General features: G+C 44.1%; 1 long non-coding RNA gene across 1 annotated transcript; it reads left to right on the top strand.

Annotated features, from left to right (window-relative positions):
• The first annotated feature begins 536 nt into the window (after positions 1-536).
• Positions 537-4,915, top strand: LOC106514975 (uncharacterized). The gene is made up of 3 exons (XR_001309948.1): positions 537-749; positions 4,492-4,705; positions 4,793-4,915. It is a non-coding gene; the product is annotated as an uncharacterized LOC106514975 (long non-coding RNA).
• Positions 4,916-5,455: the final 540 nt, after the last annotated feature.

Raw genomic sequence — 5,455 nt, 5'->3', positions numbered from 1 at the left:
GTGTGTGTGTGTGTGTGTGTGTGTGTGTGTGTGTGTGTGTGTGAAAGAGCTGTATTTTGATATTGAAGACTCAATCTAGTATTCTAGTTGTAAACCTACCTGTGGTAATAGTAGTGTATATTTTTAATACATTGGTGTAATCCACATTAAACTTTGCATTGATTAGACTACTTTGATAAACTGTTTTGCAACTTGATTGATAATGATCACTTGTGTTTGGGATTTCGTCAAAGAATAACTCAGTACTGCAAAGGTCATCTRCTGGACCAGAAGTAAGCTTGTTTACTTGATGCAGTCACTACAGTGTGAAGTTCCTTCAGCACAGACACTTCCTATATTGTCCTTTGTTAGCAAACRTGGAAAATAAGCATTTGTTYCATAAAAACATCATTATTAACTGTTTGGATAACATTAATGGTCCTTCCCACAAATGTCTAGGGGGAAAARGGGAAGTGTGTAGCCGAGCGCATCCCCCCACGCCGGTGCCAGTGCTTGCACTGTGCTTGAACCTGTGCTGAATGCCAACGGCAGATAATTATAAACCCGCAGGGCAGGCCTCCTCTGTGCAGAGGGAGGAATGGAGCCTCAGCCAAGCCTGAACTCCTGACCTTCTTCACACACCAAGCGTCTGTTGTGGGCTTCGGGAGGTGCAAGATGGGTCACAGCAAACCGTGAGGCAACTGGGASAGAATGAGGGAGAGAGGGGAGCTGAGAGTGGTTGACGGCCAGGGGATAGTAGGAAGGGGGAGGTGAGTGAGGGCTACGGAGGAGGGAGGCCAATGTGGGGGATGGGGGGATAGCAAAGAAGTGCTGAGTTTAGGATGTTTTCTTTCTTTCTTTTTTGCTTGCTTTCTTGCTTTTTCTTCTTTTATTTTATTTTCATTATTATTTGGCCAGATTGTCCGGCCAATCAGAAGGGGATGAAGGAACCAGTTGACAAATACAATGAAACCCACATAAGTGAAATCCCTTTTGTTATGCCATTTGCTTATCTTCTTTTCTTTTCACCATCGGGAAATGCGAGTTATTCAACAACATCTTTGCATACAAAAAACTTTTATTGGTTCATCTTTCAAACTCAGGGTTAGACTATATTCACACTGCAAACAAATGTGACCCAAATYTGATWTTTTTTGCCCCTGTGTGACCCATRTCTATTTTTTGATTMCAATCAGYTACAGAGCAAAAATCCAATTGCTTCATTGTTTTCTTTTAATTTGCCATGTCGTGGATGACTGAGAATCCACAGCAATGTRTGATACTAAGGCTGGTGTTGAACCATATTGTTACTAAAATTATTAGATAGATCAGTTAGTTTCACTTCCAGTAAGTTTCTCCCATTCCAAAAGTACAATGTTGGGTCCAATGTAAACCCTGGACAAAATAAGCAGAACAGATAAYTATTTAATCTGCTCTGCTTGCACAACTTCAGAACTGGATCACACATGGCAACTTATGTAGCATCCATATTTTTATGTCTGTAAAGTCTATGTGCTGAGTGTGACGTCTTCTGCGCACTGGGGTTGCACCAGTGCTGTGGAGAGTTCACACTGGAGTCTGATGGGGGTCACATTTGAAATATAATATAAATGACCAAGCAAAAAATTTTGATTTGAGCAAAAGTCCTGCAGTGTATACTCTTAGTGCCTCTATAGATGCCTCTATGCAACTTCTGAATGGACCAAGACAGCAAGGAGGGTTGAAGCCAGYCGACTCTGATGCTGTTCTGTTGGACATGCAGAGTTCCAAGACTTAAACTGTATGAAGCAGTTGTTTTTATCATGATTATTCCTTGACTCAGTTGGTGTTCAGATGGTATCAGAAGGTATTCGACTGTGTTCCTTGAGCCACACTGTGGGGGCTGCTCTGTGAGTATGGGGTTGTGGGTCCATTGCTATTATGGGCCATTCAGTACAAGCGATGCAGTGGTCTGGTTTGCAGATCAGTGYAGCTTCTGCAGTATTRTAGACTCTGTACTCATCAGYTGTGGTGAAGAGGGGGCTGAGCTATAAGGCAAAACTTTGTGTTTACCTGTCAGTGTACCTTCTTACCCTCACCTATGGCCACAAATTTTGGGTAGTGACCAAAAGAACGATATCACAGATACGGGCAGTCAAAATGAGTTTTCTCCACAGGGTAGCTGGACTCTCACTTAGAGAGAGGGTGAGAAGTTCAGTTATCCAGGAGAGAATAGAGCTGCTGCTCCCGCATATCAAGTGAAGCCAGCTGAGGTGGTCAAGGCATCTGGTAAGTGCACCTCCTGGATGCCTCCCTGGGGAGTTGCTTCAGGCATGTCCAACTGGGGGGAAGCCCCAGGGAAGACCCAGAACACGCTGGAGGGACTATGTTTCCTGACTGACCTGAGAATGTACTGGAATCCTCTCAGAAGTTCTGGAAGAGGTTTCTGGGGAAAGAGAGGTCTGGGCCTCCCCRCTTCTGTCCCTGTGACCCAGCTCCACAATAAGCAGAAGATAACGGACTGATGGATGGATGGATCCATTTACTCCTACCTCACTGATGAGGTTGCGATATGTTTAATGGATTTAATGGATTTAGTGTCACATACGAAAAAGACCTGGGTTGGATTTTTAAAAAAATTTAATGTGTCACATTCKCTGTCATAAAAAAATCCTATGTGTGTTGTATAGGGATTTGGGTCACATTTGCCCGCAGTGTGAATGAACGTAAGTCTCGGCTTGAGCTGTCTCGTAAAATAACCTAGTGACTCAGATACGAGTCAATCAAAACCGCTTCAGGACCTCAACTGGATACTTCTATTTCTGATTATTTCCATTTTAGAGTGAGACTGACAATGTTTCCGACTGTGAACAAAACAACCAAGGCAAATTTGTGGTGGTTTATCTTCTTTGTAGGAGCTTATTGGTGAAGTGTGTTAGCAGTTAGGGCATCAACAACATACTGGTGCGCCACTGTAGCTTTGTTGTTTCAAAGTTGAAACAAGACTGTCTTTGCTGGCCTCATGCCAAGGCTACAATCATGATTGTATCCAGGTCATGGAAACAACCGAGTACGGACCAGTACTTGTAGCTAGTTGACATGGTTTGAAGGGGTCACACAGAGAGAGGAGGATGAGGGACCAGGAGAGCATCTTGGTATCCAATGCAGGAGATTTTTTTTTAGTTTGTCAAGATGCTAATAGATCATGCAGGTTGTGGAGAATACAAGGACACGATCTGTGGATCTGTTGCCCACAGCGCTAATGTTAATATTCCCATCTTTCTCTGTGAAGTCAGAACTGTCAGTAGACCACCTTGGCTCATCTGGCAGGCTCCTCGCATCATGAAGATCTTACTCACTTTGCACTTTGCCAATTTCCCATGATTGAATGTAATTGGGACCAGATAACTCCCTACAACCCCCCCCCCCCCACACACACACACACACACACACTCACTCACACACACACACTGCCTCTCCTCAGCAGTCTTTGATCACTTCTGACCTGGCTGCTGCACAACCCTGACACGCTGGCATCTATTTCTTGGGTGGCTTGTGATTGCTCACAGGCAGACTTTTGAGAWAGGCAGCRTTTTCATGTGCRAGCACATAAATCCAACTTGCAGGAGAGAATATTTCATTCCTTTGTTYCCCCCGCTATTGTTAGAGTTTGCGCAACGAGCTATCACAGATGAGTAGACACATGCAGTTGTTTATCAGTGTTCAAGCACTTTGTGAGTGTCTTGAGGGGAACACAGAACAAGATGTGCACGGAAGATTTTCAAATTTGATTCAGGAGATTTGTAAATCCTGTGCAAATTACGGCTGCCTCCTTCTTTTCTCCCCGCCGTGCTCCTCTTTGAAACTCGTCCTCTGAGGCAATCACTCCCAGATGGAGAATATTAGACGTAATCGCTTCCATTTGCTAGTTCTTTTACTCTCACTGCGAGGTGACATGCTGTCTCCATCTGACATCTCCTCACAATGGACAATTACCGAACACTCATCAATCACTCTCRCAAAGAACTTTGTCACCTCGAATCTGGTAGAAATATTCTAATCCGATACACTGGCAAAATCTACAAATCTGCCTTTGTGAACGATTAGTTTGTGTTCTCATCAGTGGGTGTGAGGGGTTTTATCAATAAGGCACTTTTATTAGAGCATGAAGTACAAACACACTGAAAGTGTTGCTTTTGATTTGATTTTGGATGCAGATTTGGTGAAGGGCATTGGCAGAGCTTTAAAGAAACCCATGTGCCCTGCAGCTTCTCAGCTTCTGAGGATCTTTTTCTCCAACATATGGACGAGATAAAAATCAAAGATCAGCTAAACTCGTGTGAAGTTATCTCACTCTACTCTGAGACTTTATCTGAATCTTTTGAAATTGTACCTTATCCTAATTTCCAAATAATTTCTATTGATCTCCCCGTCCTTCTTGTTCTCTGGTCCAACTGTCAGCCTCCCTGCTTGCTCATCTGCCATCCTTCAGTCTCACTCGCTCATCCCTCTATCCTTCATTCTCTGTGACAGACAATGAAACGAGAATTTCCATGGCTGACCTGCGATTCACCCTGACCTCCACACCGTCCCAAACCACAGACAGTGAGGATGAGGGTGGGTTGTGTGCCCAGGATCCAAGGTGGCGGTCGATGCCTGAGTGTCTCAGGCCAGAATTTGAGTCCTGCAGGCAGGGCTCACCGAGCGAATCTCTCTGTTCCAGAAACACACATCGCTGTGGTGTGAGGTGAGTGGTTAAATAAATAAATAAATCGGCTCGACTGAGAGAGAGAACAGTAAATCCAGCTTTGCTTGTGTGTTTGTTTCGTTGCAGACTCGTGCTTCTCTCCAGTTTTCTCATGAACCTCATTTGACACAGTCACATTGCTGACCTCTGCATCTGTTATCTGGCAAGCAGAACTCACAGTTCATGTGAATCAGATGTTACAAAGAGAAGACTGACTGCTTCTTTGCTGCTTGGCTGTAGGAGGAGCACCTGTTTCCAAATAAATCTTCAGATAAAACCGATGTGTTGTACCTCGATCATGTGGCCAGAGATGTTGAAATCTGATTCCTGACCCACGCTGGCTCCATTTTTTTCCCTCCTTTCTTTTCTTTACTCCCACATGAACTCTTTATCTTGTGTCTCCAGTTCTGAGTTCCCATTTTGCACTGCTCTTATTTTGGCTGTATGTCCTACAAATCTGGATTTAAAAGTGAGTCCAAATCACATGTTTCTCCAGCTGCCTTCCTCACAGAGAGGCTGCTGTGCATTTCTGACCCCTGCGTCCCGGGGTTAATGTAGAGGCCCAGGCAGGCCTCAGTGGTGGAACCATGAACCGTGTCAGGTCATGTCAGCTCCTTGCTCAGCTTCCTTTACTTGAACATAAATAAAGCCAGTCTGGCTTTGTTCCACATCAGCAGCCCCTCTCTATGTTAGCTTTGGCGGATGGCATCTGAACAGGAAATGATTATTATTATTATTATTATTATTATT

Source organism: Austrofundulus limnaeus, unplaced genomic scaffold (genome assembly GCF_001266775.1).
Source record: "Austrofundulus limnaeus strain Quisiro unplaced genomic scaffold, Austrofundulus_limnaeus-1.0 Scaffold25, whole genome shotgun sequence".
Lineage (NCBI taxonomy): Eukaryota > Metazoa > Chordata > Actinopteri > Cyprinodontiformes > Rivulidae > Austrofundulus > Austrofundulus limnaeus.
Note: the sequence above shows the minus strand (reverse complement) of the source record. Positions and strands in the feature narration are given on the sequence as shown.